Here is a 27,083-nt window from a genome sequence, read left to right as displayed (position 1 = left end):
TCCGCATTACGTACCCTTTCACTACTTGCAAAGATTTTCCTACGTTTATTTGCAAACAGGGAATACCTCCAAAAAGAACTAATTCCCAAACAGTCAATGTTCGGACAATCAATCAATCAATGAGGAATGAAATAGGTACGACGTGTTAAAGGCTTGCGTTACCTACCCTTCACTATCTGCAAAGGGAGAGAGAATATTCCTATTCTTCCTCGTTTGCAGGTAGAGAAGATCCTTAAGAGAATTAACTTTGAACAATTCAATGCTCGATTGAAACAATCAACAAGGGGTACTGTGAACACAAATGAACGCCGCTTATGTACATACGCATTGCTATTTTCAACAGGTTGTTCCTAATGTTTCTATTTTAGCGAGGTCAAAAAGAGATCCCATTAGTGGCCTACTGATTTTGCTCGATTCCTTTTGTTTTTTTACACGATTTTTCGCTATCTGCAAAGACTAAACAGAGTATTGCGACTCTGTGCTTGTTTGTAAATAGAGAATGAACCAAAGAGAACAATCAATCAAATGGAGAGAGAAGCAGGCACGACGGATTACAAAGGGGGCAAAGGGCTGCGTTAACTACCCTTCACTATCTGCAAAGAGAGAGTACTCCTAATAGAAATGAGGGGTGGGGGGCAGCATTCAAAGCAGATCAGTGTGCATAAACACGAAAATGTTTTTACTTACCACGTACTTGACATTCGACAGCTTATGATATTTGCTATTAAAAAACCATTGAAATTCACTGAAAAAACCATAGGTTGTAGACCATATATAGTTAGGAATTAGCATTTACAAAACCTTGAAAATTCACTGAAAAAACCATAGGTTATACACCATATATAGTTAGGAATTAGCATTTAAAAAACCTTATTTTACTCACACAAAACCATTGAAATTCCATATATAGTTAGTTGCACTAACTATATATCGCGCACCCGCAATCCACTGCTGATGATGTCACATATTACATAATTTATGACATGGTCAGTGACATCACTGATGACATCACTGATGACATCTCAAATGACATCACTGATGACATCACTGATGACATCATCCAGTGACTGTGTGTTTCTGTAAAGTTTAAATATGTTTTACATATTGAAGAATGAGTAGATGTATAACTGTCTGGACGAAGGATTTAGTAGGTGCATGACTGAATGTATGAGTGAGTGATTAAATGTGTCTCACTGAGTGCATGGGTTAGTGACTAAACTGTCTTAATTTGTGCATCATTATGTCTGTTGTTCTGTAAACTGCTGCATGTGTTGATCAGTAGCTATATGATTAACTATATGGGTTATTGATTGATTGTCCAAGTATTTGTATGGGAGACTGAGTGTGTGTGTGGCTGGCTGGGAGGTGTGTGACTCTGTGCAGATCAATGTGTACTTGTATCAATGATTGTATAAGAAAGTAAGTATGTGTTAGTATATGTTTGAAAATGTAAGGTGCTCTATGTTTAACTGTATAGACAAGAAAATGGAAGTGTGATTGATTCTTTACAGGACTGACTAGGTGTGTGAGTAACTCCATGGATGAGTGGCAGAGTGTGAGTGTCTGTATAGGTGTATGAGTGCATATGATAGTGTTGTAAAGATGAGTGATTGTATGTATGAATGATTGTATGGGTGAATGAGTGAATGTGTGTGTAGACGTAGGAATCAGTGAGTACGTATGTAGTAACTAGTATTGGTGTGTCAATGGTTTCAAAAATTATACTCTGTATTTAACACTGGGTGAAACAGAGGTTATATTAAAATGTGAGGAGATGCATTGTATTGTCACATGAATAATATCATCAGTGATGTGGTCATTGATGTCAAATGAGATGTCATCAGTGATGTCATCAGTGATGTCATTTGAGATGTCATCAGTGATGTCATCAGTGATGTCACTGACCATGTCATGAATGATGTAATATGTGACATCATCAGCAGTGGATTGCGGGTGCGCGATATATAGTTAGTGAAACTAACTATATATGGAATTTCAATGGTTTTGTGTGAGTAAAATAAGGTTTTTTAAATGCTAATTCCTAACTATATATGGTGTATAACCTATGGTTTTTTCAGTGAATTTTCAAGGTTTTGTAAATGCTAATTCCTAACTATATATGGTCTATAACCTATGGTTTTTTCAGTGAATATATATATATATATATATATATATATATATATATATATATATATATATATATATATATATATATATATTGCCGCTCCCAACTCCCAAAGTGGTCAGTCCTCCACAGAAATAAAGCACTCGCGGGGGCCGTTTGAATAGTTTATGAGAAACAAACACAGCAACCAGAAAAACAGACGCGTTTCGGTCGTAACCTTCTTCTATGTTTACCAAAGCGTCACTCAAAACTTCATTATAACCAGTGTACATGGAAACAAACAGCGGACAATAAAACTCTACAATAGAGTCAACAGCATGGGCGCCATCTTACCATGCCGTTCTACATTATCAATGTGGGTCAAATTGAGTAGTATGCTTCAAAACAAATATCGTGAAGCAACTCAAAATAAACGGAATGTTTCACAGACCGCATTGTATCTCATGACCATACAGAACCAACAAATATTTACTTCATTTTGCGTTCCCATCGCACAACTGGCAATTAATAATCATTGAAGCGGTGCATAATATACAGTGATAATACCGTAATCAAAAACCATCATTCATAAAGGGAAGGAAATAATAGGTTAATCAATTCAAGAACAGGGAGATAAAAATCTCAGACTGTAAGGAATAACAATAATTATATATGTACATGAAAAGGCACAGTAAATGAGTAGCAAGGTCATCAAGAAATGTCTTCCCATGGGGGACCTCATTCGCCCAGGTGGACTGCAAGTTCCTGATGCATATTTAATCCTCCTGGCGCCATTGTCTGCAAGTCGATAATATATCTTGACTCTAATCTACGGAGTCTGGTGAGTCTGTCCCCCCCTCTAGGATTGTTGGGAATATAATCCAAGCCAAAATACCCAAGGAGGTCCCTGTTGCAGTGGTGTACTTGGTCAAAATGACGTGCAACAGGGTATGTCTCATCGAAATTCACAATGGCACGCATGTGTTCTAATATCCTGATTTTCATGGGCTGAACAGTACTCCCTATGTATCGGAGACCGCAGGGACAATAGAGACAGTAGACACTATAGGGTGTAGTACATGTGAGAAATTTATTAATTCCTCTCTGAAGACCCACCCCTGGAATGTCATAGGTAAGGACCCTTTTGCTCGATTTACAGGCCTTACATTTCCCGCATGGGAAAAAGCCTTTCATTGCCCCAAAAGGTGATTTCGGAGTATCCACTAGGTGACTCTGGACCAACTCATTTTTTATAGACCTCGCTTTCCTGAATGTTATCAGAGGGTTGGAAGGGAGATCCGCGACCAAACTCTCATCTGTCCGAAGAATATGACAACTTTTTCTAAGAGTTTTCTTTAAAAAGGAGGCATTTCTAGAATAAGTGGTTATAAACCGGAACTTGTTGTTTGAGTTCTTATTGGTTTTTTCATCTTTCTTTTTAAACAGATTCTCGCGCTTTATGGCATTAGCTCTTTTGTAGGCATTAGCAAGAGTGTCAATGCTATATCCCCTAACCTTAAAGCGTTCGATACTCTGTTTGGCGGCCATTTGAAATTCACCATCATCAGTGCAATTCCGCTTGATTCTAAGGAGCTCCCCATAGGGGATGCTCCGTACCAGATTAGTGGGATGACTACTGGTCGCTACCAGTACAGAATTACCAGCAGTAGCTTGGCGGAATAACCTGCTTTTTAAGTTCTCCCGAATCAATGTAGACATTGACGTCCAAATAATTTACGGATGTCTCACTCACTTCTCCTGAAAATTCCAAATTAACATCATTCTGATTCAATACCTTTATGTATTCCCTGGCAGAGTCAGTGATGCCATTCCAGATGATAAATAGGTCATCGATAAATCGATGCCAACTTATCACTTGCTCAGACCAAGAGGCATTGATTGTCCCCCAGGCCACCTGCTCCTCCCACCAGCCGACGAAAAGATTCGCGTAGCTGGGGGCGAAGCAGGTGCCCATTGCCGTGCCCGACATTTGCTTGTAAAATTGGGATTGGAATAAAAAGATGTTATTGGTTAAGCAGAATTTAGCAAATTCTAGTACAAGAGTACTGTGTAAGGTGAATTTCAGTGGTCGTTGGTCTAGAAAGTATTTCATAGCTTTCAAGCCGTCCTCATGATTTATCATGGTATATAGACTTGTAATGTCTAATACCATCATCGTGTAACCTTCTTTCCATTGCACAAATGACAGTTTTTCCAAAAAGTCTGTAGTGTCTCGTATATATGACTTCAATGTTTTACAAAAGGAAGCAAAAAGAAGTCAACATAAATTGATAAATGTTCCGTGAGGCAGCCCTGTGATGCCACAATAGGTCTTCCCGGTGGCATTTCCTTATTTTTATGCACCTTGGGAAGGTGATAAAAGGTTTGGATGGTAGGGTTAAGACGTCTAAGGAAGAGAAATTCATCCATTTCTAATAAGCCTTTGGCATGCCATTTGGTTATCAGCTGATGATACTCCTCAATACTCAATGAGTATTCCTTGTTGGTAATGGGTAGATAAGTGTCTTTATTAGTCAATTGACGAAGAGCTTCCTGGTTGTAATTCAGTTTACTCTGTAGGACAATATTTCCGCCCTTATCTGCGGGCTTGCAGATGATATCTTTGTCTTGGCTCAATTTCTTCAGTGCTAGATGTTGTTCTTTCGAAAAGTTATTGGTCTTTGCTTTGATATGTTTTTGCTTCCCACGGAACTGCTTCAGATCTTTCAAAACGGCCTCTGAATAGACATCTATAGCATCATTTGCTAATTGTGGATTAAATTGTGAGACAGGTTTAAATGACGTTTGTCCTCCAATTTGTTCAATTCCAGTGATAGCCAATTGCTGGGATCTACTGATAGAGGTCAAAGTGATCCCTTGATCATCTCTTCTCAAGTCCTCCAGTACCATAATGGCAGTAAGGTCTTTTCCAGCCGAAGAATCAGTCTCTGCACTTCTAATAATCTTCTTCCTTTGTGCACCAGTCTGCACCTTGGTCTTAAAGAATTTATGACGTTTCATTTTCCGAATAAATTTGTACAGATCGATCCGTGTCTGCGTGAAATCTAGATCACGGTCAGGGCAAAAATTAAGTCCCAATTTGAGTATGGATTCCTCCGTCTCAGTCAATTTCTTATCCGTTAGATTTATTATGGTGAAATTTTCTCCCATTACTGTCGTTTCCTGTTGTAGTTTCTCTTGCTTCTTGTGACAGGTGGTGAAGTGTTGGCCCCCGCGGCTCCTCTGCCCCCTCCTTGTCTTCCTCGTGTGGCTTTCTCGGGTGGCTTGCCCGCCCCACCACTTTGTCGAGACTGGCGGATCAGTTTGAACTCCTCGTGAAAAGGAGTAAGCACTCGACCTGATCTTAGGCGACTTCTCCCCTCGTCTTCGGATAGTTCGTTCTCAGTGACTTCTGACTCTGAGGTCACTGGTGTCTCTGCCACTTCTACTTGTGCACCCGTTGTTCTCTTTTTCAGAAGTTCTGTACGGGGTGCATCGTATTTTTTGGCGAAGGTCAGAATCCTTCCTTGGGCATAGTCTTCCTCGTCTCGATCAAATTTGCTTTGTTTACGTGCCTTTATCTTGTCTTCATATGATTTCAAGCGTTTTTTCATAAGATCTTTAAATTCTGTGATCTTCGTCTGATCCTCTTCCTTTGATAACTCTTCCTCCAATGACTTTATGTCTTCCAATGCCTTTTCGCGATCACTCCATGCGAATTTAGTGAGGAGCCGCAAACTTCCTTGGCATGCGGATGCCGTATGTTCTGCCCATGCATCCAATAACAAGGGATCCGGTGATTCATAGGCTGGTACAGTGTAAATACGTAGTCCCCTCGGTACTCTGTTTACCTCTATATAATTTTGGAGTGAGGTACCCTCCCACCACTTTCTAATTTCGCGCTCGTACAGCCGTTCGAGCGCGTTGCATTTAGTGGTTACACTGTTTTTACTTGAGCCTCCCGGTGGTTGATGCTGTACGGACTCTCTCTTATCCTTCCCTTTGAAAATATTGTTTGCCGCTTCGTAACGCTCTGTTTCGCAGAACATGCTATGTATCCAAAGTTGTATGCTGTTTGTGGCCAATAAGTAATGTCCTGGCCCCCTCGCCCTGTCTTGATGCAGCCGTCAATTCGAATAATAAGTAAACACGCCGGCCGGCGTCTTACCGGGACTCGCCGTAGTGGTGTATACTCGTGGCTTCCCGCGTTTTCCAACGCCTATAGTCCCTCGATTTGACTGCAATACGTCGCGGCGGTGCCACGCCAAAGTCAATTGCCGCTCTGAACACACCTACATGCGCGGCACTCGCGGGCGGGTGCTGACACGCGAGGGTGCACTCGCTATTCAATTGCCGCTCCCAACTGCCAAAGTGGTCAGTCCTCCACAGGAATAAAGCACTCGCGGGGGCCGTTTGAATCGTTTATTGAGAAACAAACACAGCAACCAGCAAAACAGACGCGTTTCGGTCGTAACCTTCTTCTATGTTTACCAAAGCGTCACTCAAAACTTCATTATAACCAGTGTACATGGAAACAAACAGCGGACAATAAAACTCTACAATAGAGTCAACAGCATGGGCGCCATCTTACCATGCCGTTCTACATTATCAATGTGGATCAAATTGAGTAGTATGCTTCAAAACAAATATCGTGAAGCAACACAAAATAAACGGAATGTTTCACAGACCGTATAAAGCCCTCTGTGAAACATTCCGTTTATTTTGCCATAGGCTTATTAGAAATGGATGAATTTTTCTTCCTTAGACGTCTTAACCCTACCATCCCAACCTTTTATCACCTTCCCAAGGTGCATAAAAATAAGGAAATGCCACCGGGAAGACCTATTGTGGCATCACAGGGCTGCCTCACAGAACATTTATCAATTTATGTTGACTTCTTTTTGCTTCCTTTTGTAAAAACATTGAAGTCATATATACGAGACACTACAGACTTTTTGGAAAAACTGTCATTTGTGCAATGGAAAGAAGGTTACACGATGATGGTATTAGACATTACAAGTCTATATACCATGATAAATCATGAGGACAGCTTGAAAGCTATGAAATACTTTCTAGACCAACGACCACTGAAATTCACCTTACACAGTACTCTTGTACTAGAGTTTGCTAAATTCTGCTTAACCAATAACATCTTTTTATTCCAATCCCAATTATACAAGCAAATGTCGGGCACGGCAATGGGCACCTGCTTCGCCCCCAGCTACGCGAATCTTTTCGTCGGCTGGTGGGAGGAGCAGGTGGCCTGGGGGACAATCAATGCCTCTTGGTCTGAGCAAGTGATAAGTTGGCATCGATTTATCGATGACCTATTTATCATCTGGAATGGCACCACTGACTCTGCCAGGGAATACATAAAGGTATTGAATCAGAATGAAGTTAATTTGGAATTTTCAGGAGAAGTGAGTGAGACATCCGTAAATTGTTTGGACGTCAATGTCTACATTGATTCGGGAGAACTTAAAAGCAGGTTATTCCGCAAAGCTACTGCTGGTAATTCTGTACTGGTAGCGACCAGTAGTCGTCCCACTAATGTGGTACGGAGCACCCCCTATGGGGAGCTCCTTAGAATCAAGCGGAATTGCACTGATGATGGTGAATTTCAAATGGCCGCCAAACAGAGTATCGAACGCTTTAAGGTTAGGGGATATAGCATTGACACTCTTGCTAATGCCTACAAAAGAGCTAATGCCATAAAGCGCGAGAATCTGTTTAAAAAGAAAGATGAAAAAACCAATAAGAACTCAAACAACAAGTTCCGGTTTATAACCACTTATTCTAGAAATGCCTCCTTTTTAAAGAAAACTCTTAGAAAAAGTTGGCATATTCTTCGGACAGATGAGAGTTTGGTCGCGGATCTCCCTTCCAAGCCTCTGATAACATTCAGGAAAGCGAGGTCTATAAAAAATGAGTTGGTCCAGAGTCACCTAGTGGATACTCCGAAATCATCTTTTGGGGCAATGAAAGGCTTTTTCCCATGCGGGAAATGTAAGGCCTGTAAATCGAGCAAAAGGGTCCTTACCTATGACATTCCAGGGGTGGGTCTTCAGAGAGGAATTAATAAATTTCTCACATGTACTACACCCTATAGTGTCTACTGTCTCTATTGTCCCTGCGGTCTCCGATACATAGGGAGTACTGTTCAGCCCATGAAAATCAGGATATTAGAACACATGCGTGCCATTGTGAATTTCGATGAGACATACCCTGTTGCACGTCATTTTGACCAAGTACACCACCGCAACAGGGACCTCCTTGGGTATTTTGGCTTGGATTATATTCCCAACAATCCTAGAGGGGGGGACAGACTCACCAGACTCCGTAGATTAGAGTCAAGATATATTATCGACTTGCAGACAAAGGCGCCAGGAGGATTAAATATGCATGAGGAACTTGCAGTTCACCTGGGCGAATGAGGTCCCCCATGGGAAGACATTTCTTGATGACCTTGCTACTCATTTACTGTGCCTTTTCATGTACATATATAATTATTGTTATTCCTTACAGTCTGAGATTTTCATCTCCCTGTTCTTGAATTGATTAACCTATTATTTCCTTCCCTTTATGAATGATGGTTTTTGATTACGTATTATCACTGTATATTATGCACCGCTTCAATGATTATTAATTGCCAGTTGTGCGATGGGAACGCAGAATGAAGTAAATATTTGTTGGTTCTGTATGGTCATGCCCATCCGAGGGCTTTATGAGATACAATACGGTCTGTGAAACATTCCATTTATTTTGTGTTGCTTCACGATATTTGCTTTGAAGCATACTACTCAATTTGACCCACATTGATAATGTAGAACGGCATGGTAAGATGGCGCCCATGCTGTTGACTCTATTGTAGAGTTTTACTGTCCGCTGTGTGTTTCCATGTACACTGGTTATAATGAAGTTTTGAGTGACGCTTTGGTAAACATAGAAGAAAGTTACGACCGAAACGCGTCTGTTTTGCTGGTTGCTGTGTTTGTTTCTCAATAAACGATTCAAACGGCCCCCGCAAGTGCTTTATTCCTGTGGAGGACTGACCACTTTGGGAGTTGGGAGCGGCAATTGAATAGCGAGTGCACCCTCGCGTGTCAGCACCCGCCCGCGAGTGCCACGCATGTAGGTGTGTGGAGAGCGGCAATATATATATATATCAGACCCCCCAGGATATAGCGGCATGGATTAGCAAATTTAGCGGCACAAAAATGGAAATTTAGCGGCACAAATATGGAAATTTAGCGGCAATTTTGCGGCATTTTATGTGGCCATTTTTCCTACAACAAACACAGATATCTTAGTTTTTTTAGTTATTTAACAACATGAAGCTATGTATATTTGGTTTCTTTACAATGTAGACACTTTTGGGCAGATTTACAAGCCCCTTGCGCTGCTTTTACGCCGCCGTTGCGTCACTTTTGTGACGCAGCGGCGGCGCAAAAGATGCACCATGTTGCGGGGTATTTACAACGTGACGCATCTCCCAGATGCGTCACGTTGCAAAGCCCTGCGCCAGAAGAGGCGTACCATTGCAGGTCAGTTTGTGTCTTGCAATAGCCTTAGAGCTTGGTGCCACTGTACCTGCTGCACTAATGATGGCTATACCTATCGCCCCTTTACAGTGTATTTTGAACACGACCTGATATCCCACCGGATGCCCGTTCGACAGACCTAAACACTAGAGAAAGAGCAGTCAAAACCGCCAAGTGGTCACTTGTTAAACAGTAGCGAACTGCATGTTGGTACTTGTAGTTTCGTTGCAAAATGTCAGCCTGCAAATCGTCTCCGATTTAAAAGCGGGACTGGTTGAAGTTGACACCCATGACATGGGGCCACTTGACGCCCGTGTTAAATTTCTCGCCTCTAGGATTTTTCCCATGGCTCACTCCCAGGGGCAAATGGTCTGCAATAGGTGAGCTCAACCCTCTGACTTCATCCCTTGTCCAGCGCGCCTCTGCAGATACCCCGTCCCGTGTGCGCCTCAGCTCTCTCTGCTGAGTGGTTCTGTCTGTTTATCTTGAGGGACAGACATCTCTGCACGGCGCTCCGTCTCCAAGCCCGCGAATAGGGTGACCAACTGGCATCGGTGCAAATTCAGGACGGTGAGTGTAAAAATTCAGGACACAAATTCAGGACAGGAGGTCAAAATTCAGGACAAAACTTCAGGACAATAGGTACGTTTTACAGAAACATCAGAGGTCGCGCAATAGTATATAAGTAAGCCCAGCCATTTCCAAACATATTCAACCGTTTGCAAACCTATCCATCATGTATCCTTCCATCTATCATTTCACTCATCCATCCCTTCATCCATCCCCTCATCCATCCTTTCACTCATCTCCATTATCCATCCTCCTTTTTACCCTATCCATCTGTACACTTATCCATCCACTCTTCATCCCATCCATCCATTCACTCATCCATTCAGCCATTTACCCTTTCACCAATCCAGCCATCCTTTCACTTACTAATCCTTCCACCCATCCACTATTTTAGTCATCTATCCATCCTCCCTTTCTCTCTCCATCGACCCTTTCACTTAGCCATCCTTCCTTCCATCCATCCTTTCACCCACCCATCATCCATCCATCCATCCATCCATCCATCTGTCCTTCCCCTCATCATCCATCCTTCCCCTCATCACCCATCCATCCTTTTCCCTCATCATCCATCCATCCTTTTCCCTCATCATCCATCCATCCTTCTACCCACCCACTCTTCATCCATCCATCCTTCCCCTCATCATCCATCCATCCTTCCCCTCATCATTCATCCATCCATACTTTCACCCACCCCCTCATCATCCATCCATTCCCTCATCATCCATCCATCCATCCATCCTTCCCCTCCATCCATCCATCCATCCTTCTCCTCATCCATCATCCTTCCCCTCATCCATCTTTCCTCTCATCCATCATCCAGCTACCCTTCCACCCATACATCCAGCTATTTACATTTTCTCTCCATCCGTCCCCTCTCATCAATCCATCCATCCTCTCTCATTATCCATTTATTCAATCTTTCATTCATCCATTCACCCTTTCACTAATTCATCCAGCCATTCACCCATCCCTTCACTTACTTACTCACCGACCTTTCCATATTAATTTTGAGCTGAGCCCTTTTGAGAAGAGGCCCATCAAGAACTTCACCCTCGCTGCAGGGGCCGTTCCAGGACTGGGACAGAAGCCACCCAGGGCGGAGACAGGATCCACCACAGGGGGGGACAAGAGCCATCACAGGTGTAGGTGGACTGGAGCCACAACATGGGGGACAGGAGCCATCACAGGCGGGGGATGGACTGGAGCCACCACATGGGGGGACAGGAGCCATCACTGAGGGGAGGGCAGGAGCCATCACAGGAGATGGAACAGGATCCACCAGGGTGGGCACAGGGGTGGGCATGCATTATTCTAGTATCATCTTGGGCTCCTCGCCCCCTCCTGCACAAGACAACGAGAAGACAGGCTCTATGTCCAAAATGCCATCCCCCACTGTGATGTACAGTACTTACAGGAGATACTCTAAGAGAACTGATTGAACTGGTTGTCCTCCATACTTTGTTAATCAGTGTGGGTGCGATTGTGCCATTTCTTTATTTTCTTACATTATAGACTGCATGTTTGAAGAACCGAGGTTTGCTTACAATTTAGTGACAGTAATTACGCTCCGTGAAGAGAACCACGTGCTGCCTCGGTGTAATCAGGGGTGTAATCTGGCCGAGTCTCGGATGTTTGGGGCCCTGGGTAGAAATGGAATGTGTGAGCCCGTGCCCTCTAAATAGCAGAGACATGATGCATTCAGGGCTGTTTGCATGTGAATAGATGTCGCTGCTCCTGAACCTGCAGCCCCTCCCTCTCAGTCACCTTCGCAGCGCCTCTTAACAGGTCAGCAAGGGCTGGAGGTGTCAGGGCTGCCCCCCCCTCCTCTCAGTCACCTTCGAAGCACCTCTTAACAGGTCATCAAGGGCTGGAGGTGTGAGGGTTGCCACCCCGCTGTGCCTCTCCAATGCTGCTGAGTATCTTGGCTGCTAGCCCAATTCACAGGCGATAGCCACATAAAGCAGACCCCCCAGGATATAGCGAAAAATGCCGATTTCGCAGGCATTTTTGTGAAAATCGCGGCATTTTTAAAAAAGTGCCGATTTTGCGGCAAATCGCGAAATCGCGATATCCTGGAGGGTCTGATATATATATATATATATATATATATATATATATATATATATATATATATATATATATATATATACTTGAAGATGAAGGATCACAAGAAAACAACAGCCAGCCAGGGCAAAAATCTGGATCCCAAAGGATACAATGAGTCACAAAGAAATAAACTATATTTTTGTTCTTTGGTGAATCTATCTGTTTGAGTCACTTCTTTTTTGGATATTATATATATATATATATATATATATATATATATATATATATATATATATATATATATATATAGATATATATATATATATCTATATATATCTATATATATCTATATAGATATATATATATATATATATATATATATATATATATATATATATATTCAACAAACCTCTCTACAGGAGAAAGGGAATGAGTCGCAAACTCCATCCGGTGTTTGAAATATTTATTTCCTTTTTAAAACGGCAGCTTCTTTTACACTAATGCATTTCGGTCACCACTGTGACCTTCGTCAGAGATGAGGCGCCGCAGGTTCAGGCAATAACAGCTCACTCACACGACCATGAATTTCGTGGTGCTTCCATTTTTTAACCCTCTGTTGGGCGCCGCATTTCAGCTGTTCTTTCCACTTGCTGCATGCTGGGTCATGTAGTGCACTGTAGCCTCCAGTGCGTGCTTCATTCAAGATTCTCGCCTCATGTGCCAATCCGGAAACCCTTTTCAATGTCCTTTTAAACATCAACAGGGACCCCCTAACCACAGTCCAGTCTATGGCGGCACCTCGCACCCTTCGTGTCTCCACTTCACAACAATCCTGAAGCCGTGCAGGTAGCGCAAAATCAGGTACAGACCACTCAGTAGGTAAAGTGAAAATGCAGTGCTTTATTCTTCCATCGACAGCAGCATGACGCGTGTTGACTGGATAAAACTGGTCTTTATCACATGACATGCCCAAAAACGAACGATTTTAAATACTGTGGTGTTTACAACCAATGCCCAACCTACTTTTCCATAAACAGTGATAAAATACTAACGATAAAGTCGGAATAGAAACTTCAATGGTAGTAATGCAAGCTAAATAGTCAAAACCATCCAGAATGAAATATGGTAAATATAACACACTTATAATATATCAGAGAATTTATAAATATATCAGAGAATTTATACATGTATACAAAAAATATTTTTCGTAGATGATTATAAAAAATTCATAGATGGTAATAGACTAAATATATATATATATATTTTTTTCCAACAAAGTTTAGCCGCACACGACAATCCTTCAACTTTCTAAATTTTTATTGTATAAACAGAGCCAGTCTGTCTACCAGACTGACTCTGTTTATACAATAAAAATTTGGAAAGTTGAAGGATTGTCGTGTGCGGCTAAACTTTGTTGGAAAATTAAATTTGGCCCTGGGTCCGGTCCGTAGCCTGCACCCGCTGTTGAGCGCTCCGGCATTCTGACCCCATTGTCGTTGGATATATATAGATATATATATATATATATTCACTGAAAAAACCATAGGTTATAGACCATATATAGTTAGGAATTAGCATTTAAAAAACCTTATTTTACTCACACAAAACCATTGAAATTCCATATATAGTTAGTTGCACTAACTATATATTGCGCACCCGCAATCCACTGCTGATGATGTCACATATTACATCATTCATGACATGGTCAGTGACATCACTGATGACAACATCCAGTGACTATGTTTCTGTAAAGTTAAAATATGTCTTACATATTGAAGAATGAGTGGATGTATAAGTGTCTGGACGAAGGATTTAGTAGGTGCATGACTGAATGTATGAGTGAGTGATTAAATGTGTCTCACTGAGTGCATGGGTTAGTGACTAAACTGTCTTAATTTGTGCATCATTATGTCTGTTGTTCTGTAAACTGCTGCATGTGTTGATCAGTAGCTATATGAGTAACTATATGGGTTATTGATTGATTGCCCAAGTATTTGCATGGGAGACTGAGTGTGTGTGTGGCTGGATGGGAGGTGTGTGACTCTGTACAGATCAATGTGTACTTGTATCAATGATTGTATAAGAGAGTAAGTATGTGTTAGTATATGGTTGAAAACGTAAGGTGCTCTATGTTTAACTGTATAGAGTAGAAAATGGAAGTGTGATTGATTCTTTACAGGACTGACTAGGTGTGTGAGTAACTCCATGGATGAGTGGCAGAGTGTGAGTGTCTGTATAGGTGTATGAGTGCATATGATTGTGTTGTAAACATGAGTGATTGTATGTATGAATGATTGTATGGGTGAATGAGTGAATGTGTGTGTAGACGTAGGAATCAGTGAGTACGTATGTAGTAACTAGTATTGGTGTGTCAATGGTTTCAAAAATTATACTCTGTTTTTAACACTGGGTGAAACAGAGGTTATATTAAAATGTGAGGAGATGCATTGTATTGTCACATGAATGATATCATCAGTGATGTGGTCATTGATGTCAAATGAGATGTCATCAGTGATGTCATTTGAGATGTCATCAGTGATGTCATCAGTGATGTCACTGACCATGTCATGAATGATGTAATATGTGACATCATCAGCAGTGGATTGCGGGTGCGCAATATATAGTTAGTGCAACTAACTATATATGGAATTTCAATGGTTTTGTGTGAGTAAAATAAGGTTTTTTAAATGCTAATTCCTAACTATATATGGTCTATAACCTATGGTTTTTTCAGTGAATTTTCAAGGTTTTGTAAATGCTAATTCCTAACTATATATGGTCTATAACCTATGGTTTTTTCAGTGAATTTCAATGGTTTTTTAATAGCAAATATCATAAGCTGTCGAATGTCAAGTACGTGGTAAGAATTTTTTTTTTCGTGTTTATGCACACTGATCTGCTTTGATTGCTGCCCCCCACCCCTCATTTCTATTAGGAGTACTCTCTCTTTGCAGATAGTGAAGGGTAGTTAACGCAGCCCTTTCCCCCTTTGTAATCCGTCGTGCCTGCTTCTCTCTCCATTTGATTGATTGTTCTCTTTGGTTCATTCTCTATTTACAAACAAGCACAGAGTCGCAATACTCTGTTTAGTCTTTGCAGATAGCGAAAAATCGTGTAAAAAAACAAAAGGAATCGAGCAAAATCAGTAGGCCACTAATGGGATCTCTTTTGACCTCGCTAAAATAGAAACATTAGGAACAACCTGTTGAAAATAGCAATGCGTATGTATATAAGCGGCGTTCATTTGTGTTCACAGTACCCCTTGTTGATTGTTTCAATCGAGCATTGAATTGTTCGAAGTTAATTCTCTTAACGATCTTCTCTACCTGCAAACGAGGAAGAATAGGAATATTCTATCTCCCTTTGCAGATAGTGAAGGGTAGGTAACGCAAGCCTTTAACACGTCGTACCTATTTCATTCCTCATTGATTGATTGATTGTCCGAACATTGACTGTTTGGGAATTAGTTCTTTTTGGAGGTATTCCCTGTTTGCAAATAAACGTAGGAAAATCTTTGCAAGTAGTGAAAGGGTACGTAATGCGGACCGTTCTCCCCCGTTGTAATCTGTCATGCCTATCTACTCCCCACTGATTGATGCACCTTTTTCACCCGGACCATTTACTAGAGATACGTCATCTGGCCCGACCAGAGAGCACCCCTAGTGAAAAGGACATATGCAATAATAACGAAGTGATCACTGTATCCTGTTAACAGAAACTTTACCATGAAACAACCTGGAAAGAAAAAAATAGGAAAACGAAAATCAGTAGGCCACTGATGAACATGAACTTTTATTAAACAACGAACAAAGAAACGATAACATAACGTAATGATAAAACCTATTAATGTCCTAGAAACAAGAAAACGTTAAAATATGCCAGTGGTGAGAGACCAGAAAAACAGTAAGAGAAACCAAATCACCCCTCGCTGTCCCACCGCCTGCCACGCCAAAAAAATCGATAGACTAGGGAAAATGCAAGTCAGTAGAACATCCACCCCCACTCTGGAAACTTCCAAGGTGGGGCAGGGTTCCGGCTACGCCCAGCCGGGAGCAGCCCATATAAGGCAGGTCCTGCTGCCACGCCTCGGCCAGGAGATCCTAACGTAGGGTGTAGCCGGAGGAGAGGCCGAGACCAGCGGGACCCGGCCAGGGGATTGCCTTTACAACGCTGAACAGTTGCAGGGGGGGGGAATGTCTCCTCGACCCTCCCCTCTCTCTCCCAGTCCGGCCGCGGTGGCCCTTGAGAGTTGCAGGTAGTCCCGCCACATGCTCTTCCGGTCCGACCACCAACGGTCGGGGGGCCGAGGCCGACGGGATCCGGCTGCAGCCGATAAACCAAGAAACCCGTTCATGGGGCCAGAGCCAGGGGCGTCCGGCCGACATCCACCGGAAGCCCGGCCCGAAGACGGACGGGACACTTCTTTCTTTTATATTGGCTGCGACAACACTGGAGGGGGATGTCTTGCACATGCCTCCGACCCCCCCCTCGTCCTCATCGCCTGGTCCGGCCATAACAAATCTCAAGCGAGACGCCGTGGGGTGCACTGGGAGGGAGAGACGGTGCGAACAGGCCTCTCCCGCCTCCCCAGGTGGAGGCTTCCCAGCTGCACCCTCAGCGCTCCAGGCGGTGGCATCCTAACAACTACAGTGCTGCACAGTTTCGGAACGACCTAGATAACGGTTCTTCCACTGTGGCCATGCTGCAACGTCTCGCCCGGCAGGGTGGAGCCCGTCCGCTCATGTGACCCCGCGATCGCCGGTAGCTGCCGAACTCTCAAAATGGCTGTCGACCTGGCAAGAGCGGGCCCAACATAAAGAAATGGCCCGGTCACTGGTTGACTCCACCACCGTAGTCCTCCACGACCTTGAAGATTCTAGAGGAGCCGCGGGAGTCTCCGACCCCCGATGGGGAATGACTGCCATGATCGCCCGTGGAGTGACGAAACTGTATCCGCGGGACGTCGGCGCTCCCATGCTGGCGCCAGCCTCACTTTGAATTACTACAATCCTGCAGACCTCACTTCCGGTGAAAGCACAGTGTGACCCGGTAGGAAAAATTATTGCACCCCCTCCCCTTTTTGACTGATAGTTCAAACCACCGATCCTTTCCTTTGCCCTTTTAACGGAACTTTGGACTGCCTCCCCCTCTTTTACATTTTCTAGAGAAAACAAAACATTAACCACTACATTAGCATAGCAGTTGACACCAGAACTGTTTTCAAATTGAAACCAACAACATCTTCAACAGAATCCTTTTTGTTTCTGCTGTGACCCTGCTACAGCACAGGCATTGTCCCCAGCAGTAATTCTGCAATGCCGGTAAGAATAGCTGTGGTGCCTACTGGACTCACTCACCCCCGCGGCGCCCCACGCCGTTTTTTGCTGGGCGGCAACTTACTAGACATCACTTTCGTGCCATCTAGATTTCAGCGCGTTCTGCTGCCTTGGAACTATTCGCACAACAGACCGCTACTGACAAGAATATTTCATTATTGGTGCTGTCAATTTCAATAAATCTATTGGATAATTAAAAAGAAATTGCCACGGTCTCTTCGTTGTTTAAATGTTTTTACTGTTTTTGTTTTGTTGTATATATTTATATGTTATTAAAGTTTTATATTCCTACTACTTTGTTGGAGTGCTATATATTTTTAATGTGACACATAATTGTAAAAACTTTGATGTACAAAGAGTCATTCCTGGAATCTTCCGCTTCAGGCTCGGTCCCCTCCCCAATCACAATACAGGATGGTTTTCAGATAGTAGGAACGCGTGTGCTGTGACGGATCACATCGGGTGTGGGCCTTGATCTACTATAACTCCTTTGAAGAGGGGTGATTCTTTACAGCTGGGGCCATAAACTACATCTGCAGGGCTAGCTGATAGCCTAGGACCGGCCTGGACATTCGGACACAGAGGAAGAGGAGTGTCAGAGGGTGCGGTAGTGAATAGGGCGAAAGGGAGGTGTCGGGCGGGCACAGAGTGTGATTCTCAGGGAAGAGCAGCGCAGATGGGGGAAGGTTTATTGCCCATGCATAAGACAGAGAGCGGTGGTGACCAGTGCCTGGGGGAGATGCTTACGAGGGTGAGGAGCCATGCTACGAATCGACAGCGTGCAGAGAGTGGGTCTGGTCAAGACATCTAAAATGGCTGCCGTGCACGACAAAAGTGTGGCATTTCAAAAAAGGCAAGATGGCGCAGACAATGTTTTTCAACACTTCCTCATTTCCTTCGAATCGAACGTTAACAGACGTTGGGGCATATTACCAAAGTTAAGCGATATTTATCGCTAACGATGCTTACCAACCAATTTTTTACCACTAAGCATCGTCAGAAATTATCGAAGATAAACCTTACTATTATCAAGGTTTATCGCAAATGCGATAATAAACGGCCGCAATGCATGAATATCGCTAAAAACTCAGCGATATTCATGCATTACCGAGCTAATACTCTTAGCCATGTTATCCACCTCCCATTGGATAACATGGCTAAGAACTGCTCAGGGCAGGTGTTACTTTTTGGAGATATTCGCGCTTAGCGCGAATATCTCCAAAAGTTGGTAATAGGAGATAGATATCTTGCATGTTGTAATGCAAGTTATTGTGGTATATGGAACTCATACCATAATCTCTCAGGAAAGCAGAAACTGATCCTTTTGGGACCGCCTAAAAAGGCCTAGGGGGTGAGGAGTACTCTACTTTGCCCCCTTTTCACGTTCCGAACTATTTTATTTTACTCTCTTCTGTAATTACACAAAATAGCAGCGATAAGATGCATCGGAGACACACAGTGAGAGAAAGGAGGCCGGAGATGAAGAAGAGATGTCAAATACACATTGGAGATAATATAGTGGCAGAAGGGAAGTAAATATGAGTAAACTTACCATGTAACATAAAAATGTTGCACTCTATACTATAAGTCTCATTTTATACTACAATCACTTCGCTACAACCTCATAAATTAAAAATAAAAATAAATAATGTCTCAAACAATTTTTGATTTCTAAATATAAATTTATTCTTCAGAATTTTCTAAATTTGAAACAACTAGTAACATGTCCTCATCAGTAATTTCCTCTTCAATCATCTCATCTGGAATCTCCTCATTAAAAGTCTGCAATGATGATTCTTGTAACTCTATGGTCTCCAAACACTCGATAAATTCGCCATCAAGAGATTGATCAAAAAAATCATTCAAGTCATCTCCTCCTTCTGACAATATTTCATTATTGGTGCTGTCCATTTCAATCAATGTAGTGGAATCATTCAAGTCATCTCCTCGTGACAATATTTCATTATTGGTGCTCTCAATTTCAATCAATGTAGTGGAATCATTCAAGTCATCTCCTCCTTGTGACAATATTTCATTATTGGTGCTGTCCATTTCAATCAATCTAATGGAATCATACAAGCCATCTCCTCCTTGTGACAATATTTCATTATTGGTGCTCTCAATTTCAATCAATGTAGTGGAATCATTCAAGTCATCTCCTTGTGACAATATTTCATTCTTGGTGCTGTCCATTTCAATCAATCTAATGGAATCATACAAGTCATGTCCTCCTTGTGACAATATTTCATTATTGGTGCTCTCAATTTCAATCAATGTAGTGGACAATTCAAAAGAAATTGCCACGGTCTCTTCATTGTGAGCCATTTTATTTTGAAATTGCTTGCTGTAAATTGCAGAAAAAAATAATCACTTTCATTTATCGTTTTTAGTAATACATAATATAAAACTAACTTCATCAAGTATTTAGTATAACAGAAGGACTGCAAATAAATAACAGAAAACATTTTTCAAATTATCTTCAAGTGTACAACATAGTTCCCCTTACAAATTAACAACTCACCTTTTTAAAAGTAGCAGAAGTGTTAGTACTGTGTAAATCAAACACCAGAAATTCACCACCAAAAATTCCTCACAAATGTACCTCAGACAGTAGTATCACAAAATGGCTGTGGTTTCCTCTCATTTGACATATATACATAACCAATTAACTTTCATCACACACAAATACAAAACCAAAGTAACATTTTAATTGGTTCTAAATTTCAACACTTTCAAATGTGTTTTCCCCATGCAATTTTCCATAGGACATTTACATACGTCTACAGCCTGAATGGCTGAACGGAATTACACCAAACTTGGCAAAATGGTACATCAAACCTAAGAGGTCAGGAAGGATCTACTATGCCCCCTTATGGTCATTTCCCCCTTCGCTTTGGCCTCCTCTTGTCTCTCAATCCTACCGAGGGACAAGATGGCGGCCGCTACGGACTGTTTGGAATGTTGACAGACGCCGGAGAACCAATCAGCTTCGCAAAGCTCCGTAACGCGAAAAGTACGCGAAGCGGAGCGCTGTTACAGATATATATCTTTTTTTCAACGTTAATTTCTCAAAATCCACTGGAGCACATATATTGAGACCTAGCAAAGGCACATCGGGCTACCAGTCCCTAATATTTTGCCAAGTTTCGTGCAAATCCATTCAGCCGTTCGATTATTATTATTTTGTTTTTTTTTTGCCCCGCGGGGCCCTTTTAAAACCTCCACATCAAACCTAGGGGGTCAGCGAGGATCTACTATGCCCCCTTATAGTTATTTCCCCCTTTGTTTTGACCTCCTCTTGTCTCTCGATCCTACCGAGAGACAAGATGGCGGCCGCTACGGACTGTTTGGAATGTTGACAGACGCCGGAGAACCAATCAGCTTCGCTTCACAAAGCTCCGTTGCGTGAAAAGTCCGCGAACCAGAGCGCTAACCGGTCCGCTGTTACAGATATATATCTTTTTTTAAACGTTAATTTCTCAAAATCCACTGGAGCACATATATTGAGACCTACAAAAGGCACATCGGGCTACCAGTCCCTACAATTTTGCCAAGTTTCGTGCAAATCCATTCAGCCGTTCGGGCTAAAAGTGAGGCCAACCGCCCTATGGAAAACTCAATGTTAAAAACACGTTTTGGGACCCCCCTTTTTTCTCGGCCCCCACTGGACGAACCCCCCCCAAATTTTCAAGGGCTGCTCAGAAACAAAATGTGCCATTTTCCTGAAAATTTCAGCCGATTCCGTCCACAAACGCCAAAGTTATTAGACATAGAATTTTCAAAAAACCCATAGAGAAAAAATCCTAACTATATATACCTACTGGCGACCGCCAGTAGGTAATATATATATATATATATATATATGTATATATATTACCTACTGGCGGTCGCCAGTAGGTATATATAGTTAGGACCTAGTTTCCATAGGAAATCCGCAACATTCTATTGGGAATAACTTTCGCGCTGGTTGATCGGTTGATGAATCTCCGCAAATTTCTCAAAGAAGATGGCCCGCTCTGCTCCGCTCCTTCCCTGAAAGTTTTGGGGGGGATTCGTGAAAAAAGGGGGTCCCAAAACGTGTTTTCCCCATGTTATTTTCCATAGGACGATTAGACACGGCTAAAGCCCGAACCGCTGAACGGAATTACACCAAACTTGGCAAAATGGTAGGGACTGGTACGCAGTACGGCCTTTTGTTTAAATGGTGTAAATCCCTCCAGTAGTTGCTGAGAAAATTGAATTTGAAAAAATGTATATATCTATATAAGCTTACTGTAAGCTTACTGTACTCTGTACCTTCCCGAGTACGAGCTGCATTCTGATTGGCTGCCAATGTCTGTCAACACTCCAAAACAGAAATTGTTGGCAGCCATCTTGTACCTCGGTAGACTGAGGCACAGGAAAGCAGAAAAACAAACGTTTAGAACTCAAGAAGGGGGCAGGGTAGTAGCACCCTGACCGCCTAGGCCTGCTCAGGGGGTCCCACGAGGACCCCCAGGCCCCAAAACAATGTTGTTTTTTTTTTAAATCGCTTGGTACGCGTACGTACGTGCACGGTACGCGTACCTCGCGATTTTTAAAGCCTATTGTGATTGTCACGTGGATGATGTCATTAGTGACGTCATCAGTGATGTCATTTGAGATGTCATCAGTGATGTCACTGATCATGTCATGAATGATCTAATATGTGACATCATCAGCAGTGGATTGCGGGTGCGCAAAATATAGTTAGTACAACTATCTATATAGGAGCAATTTCAATGGTTTTGTATGAGTGAAATGTCCAGCTAACTATAACACCACTAAAACCTATAGTTTTTTGAGTGAATTTCAAAGGTTTTTTAATAGCTAATTCCTAACTATATAAGGCCTGAAACCTATGGTTTTTTCAGTGAATGTATATATATATATATATATAGCCTATATATACACATATATAGTATAGATACATATATTCAGTTTATATTACCTACTGGGATCTCCTGTAGGTAGTTATAGTTAGGACCATATTTCCAAAGGAAAAGTGTTTTGTTACTTGGCTATATCTTTGGTGCCGCTTGACAAATCTTCAAAACATTTTCCATAAAAACTACGCCGGTGTTTCTAGTTCTGTATGAAAAAGTTTGGGGCAATCTGTCCAGCGGCGGCTGAGAAAAAGGGAGGGTAAAAAAAGTGTTAATTCCCATGTTAATTCCCATTGGGATTTTGAACACAACTACAGCCCATCCGCCGGATGGAATTACACCAAATTTGCCAGAAAGGTAGCCCTTGATTCAGAAAGAGTGCTTATGTTTGTCAAACATTGCAGCAGATCGGTGAATCCGGTGAAATGTTTATAAAAAAAACCAAGCATGGGCTTCTGCGTTTGTTTTGAAAAGAGCCCCCAGGTGGGCCAGGCCCAGGGGCCTTTGTTAAAAAAGGAGGGAGTATACGGGGCCACACTCCTAAGGCTCTTTGAGTCCCGGGAACCACCACCTCTCTAGAACTTTATTTTCATATTGGCCCTCCTCCATTGGCTCTTTAGAGCCCCGGGGACCACCACCTCCCCAGGGCTTCACTGACCTCCATGCCCCAGAAACCACCATCTCCCCTGGGTCAGCATTTAAAATATATGTAAGGGAGCTGCTCTGACCCCCTTCTGGTCCATATACAGCCCCTGGGACCACCACCTCCCTGGGGCCGGCCCATGATTGTAAAGAAGTGGGGGTCATGCGGCCCCCTTTCTGGAGCCAACAATGGCCCTAGGGGCCACCACCCTCCAGGGCCGGCAATGTCCCAGGCTCCTGCAATGTCCCAGGTTGCCAACCTCCAGGACGCAGCTGTTTGCTTTTGCTTGGCATTAACTGACAACTCTCGCCAAGCCAATGCAAACACTCAAGTTCCTGTGGGTGGGAGCTGTCAAAGAGCTCCCACTTGATGGAAGTGGAGGTTTCATCTCTTTTCTTGCCCGCAGAAATGCGGGCAGGGAAAGAGATTAAACTATTTCTCTCACATGCAGCAAGCTGCATTTCCAGCAGCTCCCTGCGAGCAAGAGCAATGCTGGCTCCCACAGGAGGTGGGGAGCTAGCTGGGACCGCGGAGGACGTGAGGCTCCCCTCATGGTTTCCATCCTGCACACTGGGTAGCCTGGCTAGGACCATGGGACACACATACACATGGCTGGGGCCCGGGGATGGGGTTCCCAGGGGCAAAATTAGCCAAGGGAGGGGGGCCCTACTGAATTGTGAAGGCCATTGGATATATGGTACCCAGGGACAAAATCAGCCCAGGGATGAGTGCCACATTGGCCCTCTCTCCCACTGTATTGTGGCTGGGTTCCAGGGGGGTGAGCCCCCAGGATCAAAATCAGCCCTCAGAGGGGGGCCACATACCCTTCTCCTGCCATCAAGTTGTGGTCGGGCCCTGGGGGACGGGGTACCCAGGGCCATTCTGGTGCTGATGGTCATTTCACGAAATTAAACCTCAACAGGAAGCACTCACAAATATAAACATAGCAGGTATCCCCATTGAAGCTCCACTTCTGTAAAGGATATATGATCCTAATTCCTGGGCTTGGTGAAGACAAAGCAGGTGTGTTTTCTCAGCAATAATACATTAAAAATGATCTAAAATCCTTTGTGAAGGAGACTGCATCGTTGATCTAATGGAGCGCAATCTGTATGAGACTGTGACAAGTGGGCCCTTTCTTGACTTGTCCTGGTGAGAGCAGAGTCCATGGTTCTCCCTTTAAATTGCTAGCAGCATGCAAATGTGGAAATAATTTGGATGCTTCCCTGTTTGGCCATGCCCACCTTAGGAGTATCTCAAACGTCTTCCTGCCTCTTGCCAGGATTATGGACAGCTTAACAAGCAGCCTCCCCAGCATGTTACCCCCCAATTTTGATGAGGAATTCTTGATTCCGAGGAATATGAGGACATTTCCACCAAACAAATAAGCACTTACTTCCTTTAGTTAGGAGGAAAGACTTACCCTGGGCAAAGCACTACACTACGCTCGCGTAGTTTGCGAAGTTTGTGCTACTTTGCCCTACGCGAACTGCACATAGCACAGTGCAAACAAACATAGCGTAGCGTAGTGCAGCGGTCATTTTGTGCTTGCTCGCTGTCCTCAACGTCAAGTTGGGGACCATGAGCAAGCAAAATTACATCCCCGCGAGACTTTTTCCTCATTCGCGATCAGCAACATCAAGTTGCCGATTGCGAGCGTGGAAAAAAAACCTCCTGGCAAAATTCTCAACGCGGGAAGGTCAGGTTTCTCATTGCGAGTAGTCACGTATGCTCGCAATGAGAAACTACTAGCCCGTGTTGAGAAAGCTGCTGCTCGAGTAAAAATCTACTCGAGCTGCAGAAAACTACAGCTTGCACTTGTCCGCACTGTGCAATCATTAAAAACGGCATCTTGCACAGTGCGAACAGTGTACTACGCAGTTTGCGTAGTGCTACGCATAGCTCGTGTAGTGCGTTGTGCACTTCGCGTAGCTTCGCGTAGCGCTACTTCGCAAACTACGCCCAGTCCCAGGAAAGACCCTTGTTTGGAGATGATTTACATATTTGTAGTCTTGTTGTCATCTCTATAGGAGGATTGTGTTATCACATATTTCTTGATAAAAACTCACCAGGAAAAATCACGTTGCCAAAATGCACACCAGGTCACTGGTGACGTTTCCTTCTGCTCCATTGTGTAGCTGTAGTGTAGAATACATACTGTACATTTACCCAAGGAGGTGGCACGTATTAATTAACCAGTACAAAGAACTCTACTTGGGAAGATATTTTGTGCAAAACTGTGGACTCCTGTTGGATAAAAAGGCATGTGTGGTTCATTGTGGCTGAGTCAATCACACATCTACTGACACACCCACACAGATACTCACACACCCACTCACAGGCACACTCAGACACTCATGCAGACACTCATGCACCTACTCACAGACCCATACAGCCACTCACAAATCCATCGAGACACTCAAGAACCCACTCACCGACCCACTCATATATATACACGCACTCACAGACCCACTCCGATACTTTTTCACCCACTCACAGACCAATACATCCACTCACACAGCCACTTACGGACCCACTCAGAGACTAATGCAACCATTCACATACCCACTCATCCACTCACTCACAGACTGACTCAAGCACTTGCAAACCCACTCAGACACTCTCCCACCTGCTCACAGACACACTGAGACACTCACTCAGACACTCATACACTCACTCAGAAACCTAACTGTGGTCAGTGATGTCACTGACCATGTCATGAGAGATGTAATATTTGAAATCATAAGCTTTGCATTTTGGGGTCGTAAGTTACAGTTCGCTCAGCTAACTATAACAGCTGTTTTTTATGAGTGAAATGTGAACCTAACTATATTGTCCCTGTAACCTTTGTTTTTTTCACATACATATACATATATTTCAAGCCATAAGGATTCACCGCACACCAGGGTATTTGCATTTCAATCTTTGAACACTTTGCAAATTTCACCTATTACCACCACCTGGTGGAGAAAGGGGCATGACCTAAGTCCACCTCTGAGCAATCCCACTGTGTGGGGCTTACTGGAGATAAGAGGTAGGCTGGTTGGCCCCTAAATCACTCAGCAATGTGTCCTCATATAATGCAACTGGTGCTATGTAAAGCGCTCTGATACCCAATTCGGGTCAAGTTCGAGCTATATAAAAATCAGTGAGTTAATGGATGCATCAGTGGTATATGGTTGAGTAACTGCATATGTGAAAGGCAGTATAGGTAGGTGTTGGAGTATATGAGTGATTCTATGTGTGAGTGAGTGATTGTGAGAGTGGCCTTTATGGGTGAGTGTGTACTTGTGTCTGTGACTGCATAGGTGAGTAAGTATCTGTATGAATACGTGAGTGGTTGTTTGTATAACTGTATAGGTAAGTAAGTGGCTGGGTGATTCGCCCTATGGGTGAGTGAGTAGGTGTGTGAGTAGCTCTATGGGTGACTGACTGGGTGACTAACAGTGGGGGAGGGGCTGTATAGATATGTGAATGAGTATATGGGTGGCTGTATTATTGAGTGAGTTGGTATATGAGTGACCATATGGGTGACTGAGTGGATGTCTGTGTAGACCTATGACTCAATGAATGGGTGTGTAAGTACTGGTATGGGTGTGTCAATGTTTTTGAGAATGGAAGTTGGAGTGGGTGTATGAAAGGTAATATTTGGTTGTGATTGGGTGCATCAGAGATTCTGTGGATGAGGTAATAAGTGAATTCATTTGAGATATTATCAGGGATGTCATTGACCATGTCCTGAGGTATGTAATATGTGAGGTCATAAAAAAGAGCATAGTGGGGTCATGAGTTATAGTTAGCTCAGCTAACTATAACTGCTTAATTTCTTCTGATTTTGTACAAGTGAAACCTGAGCCCAACCATAGCGTCTCTGTAACCGTTGGTGTTTTCAGTGAATTCCTAAGTTTTTTAAAATTCCATTTCATAACTATAACTTCC

The sequence above is a fragment of the Lissotriton helveticus genome, chromosome 3_1 (assembly GCF_964261635.1).
Source record: "Lissotriton helveticus chromosome 3_1, aLisHel1.1, whole genome shotgun sequence".
Classification (NCBI taxonomy): Eukaryota; Metazoa; Chordata; class Amphibia; order Caudata; family Salamandridae; genus Lissotriton; species Lissotriton helveticus.
Note: the sequence above shows the minus strand (reverse complement) of the source record.